General features: G+C 39.7%; 1 protein-coding gene across 6 annotated transcripts in view; it reads left to right on the plus strand.

Annotated features, from left to right (window-relative positions):
- The window catches only part of BACH2 (BTB domain and CNC homolog 2), a 365,581-nt gene that overhangs the window by 190,050 nt on the left and 162,099 nt on the right, over window positions 1-13,432 (plus strand). For 2 of the 6 annotated variants that reach the window (XM_037842861.1, XM_037842860.1), the window contains exon 3: window positions 7,898-8,046. The exons of 3 other annotated variants lie outside the window; for them this stretch is intronic. The gene's annotated coding sequence lies outside the window, so the exon portion shown is untranslated. Of the gene's footprint in view, window positions 1-5,926; window positions 6,031-7,897; window positions 8,047-13,432 lie in introns of those variants that run through there. One more of the 6 variants, XM_037842862.1, reaches the window with a different exon arrangement.

Here is a 13,432-nt window from a genome sequence, read left to right on the forward strand (position 1 = left end):
TTCTCTTTCTCATTTTGCCAAGAATCATCCATGAACCTGGAAGTGGGAGGATAAGGCAGGTGGGAGAAAGGAGTGACGTGGCACAAGACAGAGAGGAGGAGGAGCCTCCGTGGTTGATGTTAGGGTTAGGGGCTGCACCAAGACCAGCTGGACCTGATCTGCCACATGTTTGTTAGTGCCTGATTCTCCAAAGGGTATGGGATCATGGCAAGTTTAAGCACCACTGATTTTTATACACAGTAGATAGATGGTGGCTGGACTGTAGAAACTGTAAATCCAGAGAGAAAAGCTGAGGTCACTGTGAGGAAGCAGGAAACAGCCTCCGTGGGGGAAGAAGGGGCCATGTCAGGAGATGGCAGAGGCATGCTGAGAGCAGATATGTGCTCAGACTCTCCAGGCAGCATGCAAGCTGGGAGCAGATTCAAATCTGGAAGGACTGGAAGATCAGCGAGGGCAGTCAGATCCACCAGGCAGCATGCCTCCACCGTCCACACTATATGCTTCCTTCTGCTGATGCCACCCTGCAGCTGTTTGGTCTTCGTGCACATATTCATTCATTCATTCATTCATTCATTCATTCATTCATCAAGTTTGTGCCAGGCTCTCTTCCAACTGCTGGGAATTAGTGGTGAACTACAGAGGCCAGGTCCCTGACACCAGGGGTCTTACATAGATATGGAGGGGAGAGAGTTAACATTACAGTAAATAAATATGCAGATTATGATAAATGCTCTGACAGAACCAAATGGGGTGATGCCTAACTGTTGGGGAGAGGACAGAGCATGTTAACTGGGACGGACAGGGAAGGTGTCAAAAAGGAACTAGATCTATTTGAACTAGATCTAAAGGAGAGTCAACCAGCAAGGCTATGAAAGAGGGGAAAGAGAATTCCAGGCAGAAAGATGGGCAAATGGTGTGGCCAGGAAAGGGCTTTATGTAGTCAGGGAACAGAAAGGGTGTTGAAGTGTAACGAATGAGAGTGTAGTATGTATGGGGGGGGGCGGGGCAAAGATGGCAGACTTGATTCTAAAAGCAATGGGATTTTCAGCAGGAAGGTGAGATAATGATCGTTTTTTAAAATTTTTGAGGTCCTGTGCAAGTCTGGATTGTTTGCAGGGTGGGGGTGGGGGTGCAGAAAAGAGCACAGCAGGCCTGAGACTGCTATCCTTGGAAAGGCCTGCTTGCAAAGTTGGCCCTTAACTAGGGTCTGGGAACTTGAATTTCCGGAGTGTTTCAACTGTTCTCTAAATGATAAGGTGGTTTACTGTGCCTAACTGTTTGTACCAACAATGTGGTTTATGCCAAACACCTGCTTTTCATCTGGAAGTCTGGAGTTTGGGTACATGCTAAGCAGAGGGTGCCTACGTGACCAGCCCCCAATTTTAAAAACCTGGGCACTGAGTCTCTAATGACCTTCCCTGGTAAACAGTACTTCACTTAGATGCCTCTGTAGCTGTGGATCTCCACCTAGAATAACTTTGGTCCCAGCACCTGACATGTTGAAGTGGAAACTTTTCAAGTTGTTATATCTTAATTAATTTTCTCCATCCTGTCTTAAATGGCTACATGTCCTTACCCCTTCTTTCTCTGTTGCAGGAAAAAAAAAGACATTTCCTTGCATCACTTTCCCATGCCAGTAGAACAAAACACAAAAGCCACAAGATCTATGATTCAAAGGTCTTCTGCTTTATAGAAGTGACTAACTACTCTGTTGGATATGTAGATTTCTAAAAAAAAATAATCTCTGTAATTTCCAAAAAATTAACATCAATTGACCCTTTTGCTTTTGAAGGCTCTTCTGGCCATGAAACGATTGCGTGACTACTCTTTTTAGTGTTTCTGAATATGAATAAAGACTCCAGGGCCATTCACAGTTAACATGTTTATTGTTAAAGCTGTCACCACATTTTTAGTAATATTTTGATACAGCATGGGACACTCAGAATATTTGACATTTGACCTTTTTTTAACCAGAAGATAGTCTCTAAATGCAATTTTTATTTGGGGGACTCAATTTTTAACTCCTGTTTTGTTTTTGACCACTTTCTACTCAATCCAGAGCAAAAACTGTCACCCATTGAGGATCCCATTGGGATGCTGAGCAAAATCAGGTTGTTTTGCTTGTTGGGTCTTTTACCTCAAGTGATAATAATTATACTGGAAAGAATTAGCTCTAAAAAATCTGTATCCCAAATTATGTCCTTTTAAGTTTAGGCAACCCCTGGGTTCATGTTCAGACAAGAGCATAAACTCATTCTGAATTGTTTTGCTTTGTTTTCTTTGCTTCACTCTAAATTCCAGTAAGTTGGGAAGAGGTGATTAGGATAACAGAGAATTGACAGCAGGAGGTCATGGAAACAGTGTTGGGGATCTGAAGAGCATTAAGCCACATTTATGTTTATTAGAAATTATGTTGTGGGAATTACTTTTGTGATATAGATAAAAATGTCTCCACCTGTAGTTTCCTGGTGAAAGCAAATGGGGCTTTGCTCATCAAATCCCATTAAAGCTACCAAGAAAATCTTAGCTAAGTGTTGAGCTGTAGCGATAAAGAATGCAATCAGGCTTATTTATATAAGAAGTACCTTCTAGAAAACCCGATCATTTCACAACTATGTGGTATAAATGTTCCCTTGCCCACTGTCTGCAGCTGGAGACCCACTTGTACTTTTTATTACTGTTGCTGTAATTAAATACCATTGACTTTTTCTTAGCTTAAGAATGTAGGTCCCACTGACTTTCTCTTTAAAGTAAATTTAAGTTTGTGCAAGAGGGAATTACTTACAGATAATTTCCCATCTCTGGGATACATTACTTTACTTGAAAATGAATGAATAGCAACCATTCAAATATCTGTTTTTTGAACTTTCCCCCAGCTTCTCTAACAGTAAATATGAAGAAATGAAAAAGCAGCGCTTTCACGCTTAGTGTAGCATTACCATATCTTCTCACCACCCACTTTTCCCTAAGAGCAGTCTTGTGAACCACTTCAAAGTTTCGTGAGGTCTTCCAAAATCAATCTAACCCAGAAACTCCATGAGTTCAGAAAGTGCCCATGACTCTCTTATTCACCGTTGTTTCATGACAACTAAACAGTGCCCAGCTCCTGGGAGGCGGTCAGTAAATACTTGTGTTCATTATTGCCCTTTGGGCCTTTGGGATCTGAAATACATCCAAGAAAAATAATATATGAGGTAGTCTAGAGCTACACTGTCTAATAAGGTAGCCACTAGATATGTGTGGCTGTTTAAATTGATTAAAATTGAAAATTCAGTCTCTCAGTTGTACTAGCCACATTTCAAGTGCTCAATAGCCACATGTGGCTGGTGGCTACCGTATTGGACAGTGCAGATTCTGAACATTTCTACCATCACAGAAAATTGTATTTGATGGCATTGGTAGAGTATCATTACTAGAGGCCCATCTTTTTAAAGTGAAATTCCCATATCGCCATGATGTGCTCTCACAATTCAAAAATGCAAATACACATCTCCCCCCTGCCCCACACTGTGGGAAGTCAGACAAGAATGGTAGGTGGCCCACTGAGGTGGCTATCTCTTTGAAACTGATAGTTGGACAACAGTGGGGCTGTTAGCAAGACTAACGTTCAGTTGGAATTTACTTGCTTGGCTGTACCAGCTGTTAAAGTAGTGAAATATCTCTATCAGTTAATAGCTGCTGTTTCAAGCTCCTTCAGTACCTTCATCCTATATCCCAGAAACCTAGTCATTCACCTAGGATTCCCCGAACCTCCCTCCCAGTCCAGCAACCAAAGGGTTGCCTATCCCCTCCCGGGGTGGAGGCTGCTCAAGGACCCTGCTCCCTCACTACAGGCCTCAGATGTGTGGGTGCTGCCCTTGTAGTCACATGTGCCTCGGCTCTAAGCCCTCAGGAAGGACTGCTTCCTGAGAGTCTTTCCTAAGGCTGCCTCATCTCTACCATGGCCAAGTTCAAGTTCACAGAACCATGGGCCTCAGGAAGACCTAAGAAGTATCTTATCCACCTTATTCATATACTGAAGCCCCACAGAGCCATCGAGTCACCCAGCTGGTCTGTGGCCAGTTCAGCAATCAAACCCTCATCTCCTAACTCAGCACTTTTTTGCTACATCTTGCTGCGTCTGTTTCTTTAATTGTGAAAAGGGTATTAATAACTCTTCGCCTTGCAAAATCGTAATTAAATTGAAATTCTCATTCAATCCTCACAAGCACCTGTGAGAGCTTTTAAACTCAGAGGCAATGAGTGACCAGCCCAAGATGACAAAACTACCGTCAGTGGTAAAGGTCTAAGCCTCTTAGGGCTTTGAAAACTGTAAACTCTTTTGTAAATGTCAAGATATGTAACCACGTGCCATTACTAGATTTTAACTTGTGGTATTTTGCAGTTCTGGATTTAGTGACATTGGAAGTGGCAATTTTGTTCAAGCAATGTGTTTTGGGTAGGTTTTTTTTTTTCCTTTTTATTTTGATGATATGCCAATTGCACAGACGATTTGGTTCAGCATTATAACTGCTGCTTCCCAGTATATTTTTAAAATGAGAGAATCCAAATTTGTAATTAGCTTTACAAATTCTAGTTGTGCAATTTGAGTATCTGAAGAGCTTCTGTTAATTGTATGTGGTGGTGGTGGTTTATTTTTTGTATCCACCCCACTCCACCCTAAGCAGTAAGGCCCTTTGGGAAAAAACAAAGTATGGTCTTTGAGGGGTCATTTCCTCTATTACCACTTCATTTTTTCACATCTTATTGTCCTGGTGTGCTTAGAAGATTAACCATGTATCTGATTGTGGCAAAAAGAAATCAAATTTAAGCACTTATACTCACTTTGACACCTAATTTTCAAGAGAATGCTCCTTAAATAACAGAGAGGACCTAGTGAAGGAAGTGTTCTACTTCTTGATACATCTTTGGTCTTTTGATCATTTTTGATAGAAACAGCCTTACTATTAGATAAGATTGTTGGGAAAGATCAATTTAGCTTACTCGCAGAAAAAAATTGAAGACTTTTGGCTTCTCTGTCTTTTAATTTGTCATTTTATAGTATATACTAGGTGCAGAAATTGAGTTTATAAATGAGGGGAAGAGTGAGGTTATTTCATTCCATTTAACAAAGAAATATCTTTTCCATTTTCTTTTATTAGAGTATGAAAATCTTGAAGTTCTCTACACCAATTATCCTGTAAGGTTAAATTCACATAAGGAGGAAAGAGAAAGAAAAATTACTAGAAAAATCGACAACTGGAAAGAAATGTGGGGTTGTGAGCCCTGCTTTAACAGTACTGATTTGTAATCACATTTGGGAAGAATGCATTCGTGTGTCTTTTTTAAAAGCCTGTGTTATTGTATTATGTATGTGTCTTCAAGTCTTGCTCTGCCTATAACCTGCCTTGTGTTATAGAACAAATAGATGCTCAACTCTATTATGCTTTAAGGGATACAGCCTCCCTCATGTCAGTATATAGGACCTTCAAAGGGTTTACTATTAGCTAGAATTTTCTTGAGTTTTCTTTCTACCATTTCCCCTACTTCATGCAAATACTGTAGATGGCACTAACGAAAGAGTGTAAAGGCAAAGTCTGTGATTTAAGCCAGACTTGGAGTCATCTTGGTAATGAGATACTAGGCTTGAATAGATCTTCGAAATTCCAAACCTCTACTCCTCCAAACTTATTAGGGAGGGGAACTAAGGAGCGAGCACATACTTTTTCAACCTTCCTCTCCACCAATTTCCATACCAGTGTACTTAGCATTCAGTGAGATAATGCCCGCATAACTCTTGGCACTACAGTTGACACGTGAGAACTCAATGAGGATTAGCCATTATTATTCTTAGCTCAGTCTAATTTGATTTTGTCGTCACATCTTCTCTTTCTGCTCTCTGATGGCCATGCTGAGGAAAACCAACATGTCCAAGAAATGGGAAAATACCCAAAGGAAGGGAAACACAAGGCCTCAGACAGCAAGCAGTCCAGAAGCTGAATTATCCACCCACAGATCATCAGCAGCTGGTTGTTTTCTTCTCATTTTCATGTATGAATTTTTTTCATACTCCCCCATAGCCCTTCCCGTGTTAAACAGACCCCCTGGGCAAGCAGCAGCTCCCTGCCTGGCTTAGATCTCACCTAGGTGATTTGATGTAAATTTACATAAATCCCATTTCTCTCTTGTTATATGAAAAACAGTGAGCTGTTCACTATCTTCTGTGCAAGAAGAAGAAAAGTAAAATCTCTTAAGTTTGGTTGTCACCGATTAGAACTTTGTTACGATGTGTTAGGTGGAGTGTATTTCATGCTGTGCTGTGGCAAAGGGGTTATTAAACAAATTTACCTTGCACTTGCACTGCTGGCAGGAGTGTAAGCTGGTGCAGCCTTTGTGGAAAGTCATCAAGACCTTTAAAGTTTATACTGTTTGACCCAATAATTCTTTTTCTAGGAATATATCTAAGAAAATGTTCAGAAATACAGATGGTCTCATATTCAGGTATATCTATTGAAGTGTCATTTTTAATAACCAAAAAAAAATGAAAACTACCTATGATTGTAACCACAAGAGAAATAGTTAAATAAATAAAACCCATTTCTATGGACTGTAATGTTACACAAATATTAAAAAGCATGTTTTTGAAAAATTTGTAATAACTTGGGAAAATACATTCATATAACATTAAATGAAAAAGCAGCAAAAGAACTCTGGGTATTTTTGTGTATCTGAAAAGAATATTGGTTCACAATTCCTTATCCCCAGTTCTGAATCCCAAAAGTTTCAAATACGAAGTCTTCTTTGTAACTTATTTGATTAAAAAAAAAAAAAAAAAATCTGGTTTGAACTAATGTGGGGCTATTTATTGTCTCTATTTTGTCCCACTTACTAAGAATATGCATATCTTTTACTGCAGAAATTTTCAATTTGTTTTATTATGGGGTGCTGCTTCAGGCCCAGATGAAGTGTTATGTAATATATGGTATATGCACTTTAATACTCTGAATTCCAAGAATTTGAACTCTGAAACATATCTGGCCCCAGAGTTTCAGATAAGGGGTAGTGGACCTATTCCACAAAATATCATTAGTAATCTTATCGGTGGCAAGGTTATAGGAGACCTTTATTTTTTCTTTATTCTTGTCTTTATTTTCCAAATGTTCTGCAATAAGCATGTATTAATTTATCATCAGAAAAAATATATTATTAATTTTTAAAAAAAGACATGAGCACAGAAGTGTTAAGTGTTCGAGTTGCATGATGTATGCAAACTAATCTCAAATGTTTAGAAAAAAGGGATGGATGGATGGATGGATGGATGGGAAGAAAGAAAAAAGAAAGAATGCTGTAATAAATGTGGTAAAATGCTAATAGTTGGTAAATCTGGATATCTGGGTGGGGATACATTAGGGTTCTATTGTTTCTGTAATATTTTTGCAACTTTCCTCCAAGTTTGAAATTATTTTAAAAATAAAATTTTTTAAAAATGAATAAAGAAATGCATTTGAGCCATCAGAATCATCCCATTTCAGTCAGAATTCTCGAATTAATCACTTGCTTCCTCTTATCTCTTCAGCCACATGAATCTTTTAAACCAAGGTGTTCTGATTTGTTGAAATAAAATGCTCATGAGATGCAAGAGACGGTGAAGACTGACTAGACACTGATGACTCTCTGAGCTACTTTGGGTGCAGAGTCCCCTGTGAGAGAAGCTTGCCTAAAGGAATAGGGCTTCCCTATGGGCTGAGGCCAGGCTTTAACACCACGGGCTATTTTATTAAGCTCTGTTTATCTGGACTAGTCAAGAGGCTGTAGGAAGTTAGTTGTAGAAGAAAGAAAAGCAGAAAGGGGGGTGTAGTGGGAATAGCAGGAGTGGACAATTTACTCCGTTAATTGACAACTATTCCTTCTAAATTAGGTGGACGCTCACTGACCTGTCACGAAGTTGGCCTGCAAAGCTTTGGGGTCCATGTCTGAATGGATTGCTGCAGCCTTCTTATTTCTCCCTTTGCCAAGTTCCCTGTTTCCTAAGACTCGAAGCCAGCACAGGCCCTGGAAAAATTACATGTAAGTTTTGACTAAGGTTTCTTTTCCTACACTAAACAATGATAAGCATTTTTTAGGTGATAAGAACAAATAACCTAACACACATGACTTACTTCTCTTTTAACAAAGAGTCTTGAGAGTTATCATCAAAAAGGGAGCAAGGGATAGAATCTGCAGATTCGTGATTCTCAAAGTGTAGCTTGCATCACAGTCACCTGGAGGGCTTGTTAATGTGCAGATTGCTAGGACTCACACCCAGAATTTCTGATTCGGTAGCTCTGGTGTGGACCTGGGAATTTGAGCTCCTAAGTTCCCAGGTGATGCCTGAGAATCTGCTTTAACACAAGTGTCCAGTCACTTGGAAGGATGCATGATAAAGGCAGAACAGGGTATACTGTAGTATGAAATAGCAGTTTATTTAATGCCTTACTTAATACAGTGGTTCATGTCTCAGAAAAGAGAGTTTTAAGTTCCACTCAGTGTCTTCACATTTGAAGGTCCAGTCAAATAGATGATATTCTATGCCAGCTTTACGCCAGGGTTGCTGGGGCTTCACCCTTGGTTTTCAACAGGTGTGACTAATAGTGCTGTTCTTAGGCTCAATGGCAGCTCTAGCCTTTTTGCAGGTGTGCTTATCATGCTTTTAGATACACTCAAAAGAGAAAATCATTTTTCCCGTGTTGGGAGATATATTGTTCCCTTTCAAAGTGAATCATCACAGTATTATCCCTCCTATAAGATACTTAAATGTAACTAGATTTACAAAACACATGTGTGAAGGCAGACACACCTCTAATAAATAATCCAAGTCAGCAAATCTAGGTTTTTGTGGGTTTTAGTTTCTCCAGGCTGACATATTTTGAGGATCCGCATGTTATAGCAATTGCTTTGGAACAAGCCAGTCACCTATCTGCTGAGGATAAGAACAATTTATTCCATATTACTAGGAAAACATAGAAGAATTTGGCTAAACAAATGCACACTTGGATGCATTTGAGTATCCACATAAGTGTACATATGTGCCTGTATGCATTTTGCAGTATTTCCAAGCTTCATTGTAAGGATTTTGAAGGATTTTTTTCCTTTTGTTTCACTGAGTCATTATAGGTTTAAAAATAGTATGAGTGATGCTGCTGAGTAAATGAGAAATTTCTGGGCATTTTCACCTATAGATAATCCTTTTGACTTAGAACATTTTACTTGAATATGGTAAATATCATTCAAAGTAGCACTTAGGGTTGACAGTTTTTTTTAAGACTCTGGAATTGAGAATAATCATTGTTAATAAATCAAGTGCCAAGCAAATATGTAATGAAGGAACATATCTTTTGCCTAAATATTAACGGAGCAAAAAATCCTGGAGATTGATTTAAATGTGTATGTTTAAAATAAAAATGATGATATCAGAAAAATACAACAAGAAGTGATAGAATTCTATAATAGAAATAACCCAGAGCTGTCTTCTGGGCTACCAAAGGATAACAGAGCTGGTATTAGCATTGACAGCAGTGAGTAATGTCATTAGCTATTCTTACTCCACCCTCACAAACTATACCATCTCTGTGAAGCACTAATTAGTTATTCTGCACACCATTTGTCAAAGGAAGGTTATCAGTTTATGAGGCATCTTCTCCAGGAAGCAAAAGAAGGGTGTTGGGTCAAATGCTCCTTAATGCTCCTTCCCAGCTTTGGCATTCTGTGAGTCTCCGTGTTTCCATGTCAGGTTTTCCCACAGGATGACCTTCGTCCTGCGTCAGTTTTGTGTCTACAGCTGGGGAGGGAAGAAGGCTGCTGTGGCTCCTGGGATGAACTGGGACTTCCAGCTCCTGGCAGGGATGGCCAGGGTGTCTGGGTCACTCTCTGTGCCACTGGGCAAAGCCCTCAGTCACCTAGTGCCTACAGTGTCTTGATAAGATTACCTGGGCTCATCTTCCTTCTAAGAATGCTCTACAGAATGGCCAGTCAGTGCTTGACAGAGATGTTAGAGTTTGTGAGGGGGAGGAAGAATAATTATGTCACACACACCTCCCTCAACCTTCATCCCATCCCTGTCACTCTGTGGGCAGCCTCCAGGAGATGGCAAGGATGAGGGACCACAGGATGCTGTACTTCTGCCTTAGGAATGCATTTCCCATTGGGGTAAAGACACATATGTCAGAAGCCGTCAGGAAAATCTGCCATCGATGGTACTCTCTACCAAAGCACCATTTACAGGTATAGGAATCAGCTTCCCTGTACTGAAGGGAAATGTATAACTGTCTCTACCCCTATAGTCGGGCTGCTCCCGACTCGAACTCGAATGAGCACTGTGTTTAATAAACTACTTCATGTGTAGGGCACCAGAGTGTACAGTGTTACGGAGCGTGTGTGGGTAAATGTGGCACGTACCTTAGGTGTCGATCAGTGGAGACGGAAGTTTTAGGCAGTAACCAAGGAAGATACACTCACCACAGATTCAAACATGGGAGAAAATGAAAGCCTTGAGAGAAAATTAATAGTAAATAGTTCTGCTACAGTAGCTCTAATTATTATGAGGCCTGTTTTACATACTCCAAATGAGGTATAATTTATCCCCCATCACCAAATCTCTGTACTATTAGGAGGAAGAGCTATTATTGGACCCAGAACTCACAGAACAATTTAGGGAGCACCTGGGAGCTGCACAGGCTTGAACCCACCAGCTTTGTCCATGACTGTTTTTTTGATTCCTGCTTTTTATTCTGTGTTCCCAGGAAACTAGCCTTGGAGAACAATTCTCATGGGGCCTAGTAGCCTTGCTTTCTTGGTCTCCTTCCTTCACTGTCTTCAGGGCCTGCCCCTGTCCCTGACCAGGAATTAGAATTTCTAAAGAGCAGTGCTTAAGGATTCAGTTTCAAAAAGCTCAGAAACCACTGTCCTAAATAATCCCAACTCCTCCTTAAGACACCAAGATGATTGATATAAATATGTATATTTGGCCTAAGGAAAAGGTATAAACAAAAAAGAGGCAAAAATGAAGTCATCAGAATTAAAGTTCAATAGCTATAACTCTTCTCTCTCATCACCACCCCAGTCTTTCCAAACCTGCTCAGCAGTAAACTCGCCGTGATTTTCACTTGGGTTTTGGAGAACAGGACAAAGAAACTTGAGATTTTTGGGGCAGTTGCCATGGGGAGCTGCTAAAATATCAAAACAATGAAAGTAGAGGCTTTTATAGAAAAGAAAATCCATGTCAGCAAGACTAAGGGAAAGAAAAGTAAGTGCTTATTCATCCCTGACATTCACGCATACCAATGGAGCCTAGTAGCCTTGGGTTGAAATGACCAGGGCTATGGAAGCTAATCAGAATAAAAGTCAGCCACATGAGTTCAGAGACCATAATTTTTGGATGGACACACTGACACAGACTTTTCCCCACAGATAACCATCAAATCAGCAGTCATCCAGGTTTAGGACACTGAATTCATGTTTAGTGATGTCTTAGCTACCTGGAGCCCAGTTAACCAGAACACTGAATTAACTAATCTGCATTCTTCCCACTCACTACCCCCTCCTTCACAACCCTCTGCCCCACCCGCTCCCTCATAACCCGTCCCCCTACCCCACCCCCACCTGCTGCCCTACCCCCTCCCACACACCCCACCCTACCGCACACATCCCACTTCCCTTTTTCAGAGATAAAGGTTCAGAAAACAAGATACTTTGGTTTAGTAAAGGTGTAGAATATACCCTGGAGGATATTTGGAGCTGCTGACACTGACCTGCTGAATCACTGAGAATGGTTAAATGTTCTATAATTAGGAACAGGAAACTGCTTTGGAAAGATTTTCAGCAAAAAGCATTTTCTAGCTGTCAAGTAACCGGAAAATTAAAACAACAAAAATATCTTCTTGCCCTTAAGTAGACTGAAGTACCTATTTTCTTGCCTTAATGAGAATCCAGAAATGTTGATTTCGGGTAGAAAAATGTACCATTCATTTTTATTCTTCCTGAGAAACTGTGCATGTTTCAGCCTTTGCCACCTTTCCAGTGCCAGAGTTTAAATTTCAGATATTCTGTCTGTGTTTTGGAAGCACTATAAATGTTGTCATATTATTGGTTTTAAGCATGAAGTATAAGGTAATTTCATAAACATATACATTTAGCTATTAGAGTCATGGGGGTCCATTGGCACAGATTTGAAACCAGTTCTGTTTTGTTTTGTTTTAGAATGCATTATATAATTACATGCAATAGATTTAGCTTCACAATTATGTCCTGTTCAAGGCATTATCAAAATTAATTTGCATTCTCTGAGTATGTACTAATAGTACTGGTAGAGGTGGTGTTACCGGCTTGGTAATATGAACGAATATATAAATCAAAAATTTCAAACGATGTTCCCTGTGATTCTCCGTCTACACTTAGCTATGCATATTATAAAGCTGCTTACCAAGTTATAGCAGTTGTAGTACAAATAGTTTATCAAATTTTTCTAATAAGTGCCAGTCTGTTGATTTTTTTTAAGACAGTATTTTGTATGCTGTTTTTTTGTTGCACCCATAGCTAGCAAAGTGGTGCCTCTGTGTGAGCCATGATTTACCCAGAAGATAGCATCACATTCTGCCAAGGGCACCCCTATTAAATTGATCATTGTGAGATCTGGTGCCTGGAGCTCTCTTGCAGCAGGAAGGTACACAGAGTACCATGACGAGGAAAGGACTTCTGCTCCTCTGCCCCAGAACATTACTTGCAAAGATTTGCAGTGTAGTAGAATTGTTAGAGTCCTTGTAGTGCTTAAATAGAAACTGTAAGTTCTTATTTTTAGTGGATTTTTCCTGTGTGTCATGCCTTATTTATCACCAGGCCAGTGTATTATACTGGTTGCCATGTATTAAGTGTTCTTAATTACCAGAAAGAGCAGCATCAGAGAATAACCATTTCCTTTTATCAAAACAGAAGTAGCTTTCTTTCCCTGATTATAAAAGTAATGTATATTTATTCCACATAATTTATAAAAAAACAAAAGCAGAAAAAAGAAAATAAATTATCTATAATCCGACTATCCCAACAAAAATGAACTGTTAACACAGACTTTTGTGTATTTTTCCAGACTTTCTTCACTTAATCAATTAATTCCAAATTTGCAAGCAGTACTCTTGACAGATTACATTCCCCAAGTTGGCAGAGCTTAGGAAGAATTAACTTTGGCGGTCCGTTTACAGGCCATTGATCTCCATGTTGCTTATTTTTCTCCCTTCAAGTTACATGAAATCAAATCTTGTAAGAACAGACACTTATGTGGACTCACCAGTATCTTTCTCAAGTGAAAATCTCTATTAACTGGCATTTTCATTTCTACACTCCATCAATAAACCTGATTATTGAATGGCCCAGCAAGAATCCTGGTGGGCCTCTGGAATCATAAAAGTAAGAGTTAATTACATTC

This window comes from Choloepus didactylus, chromosome 7 (assembly GCF_015220235.1).
Source record: "Choloepus didactylus isolate mChoDid1 chromosome 7, mChoDid1.pri, whole genome shotgun sequence".
NCBI classification, from domain to species: domain Eukaryota; kingdom Metazoa; phylum Chordata; class Mammalia; order Pilosa; family Megalonychidae; genus Choloepus; species Choloepus didactylus.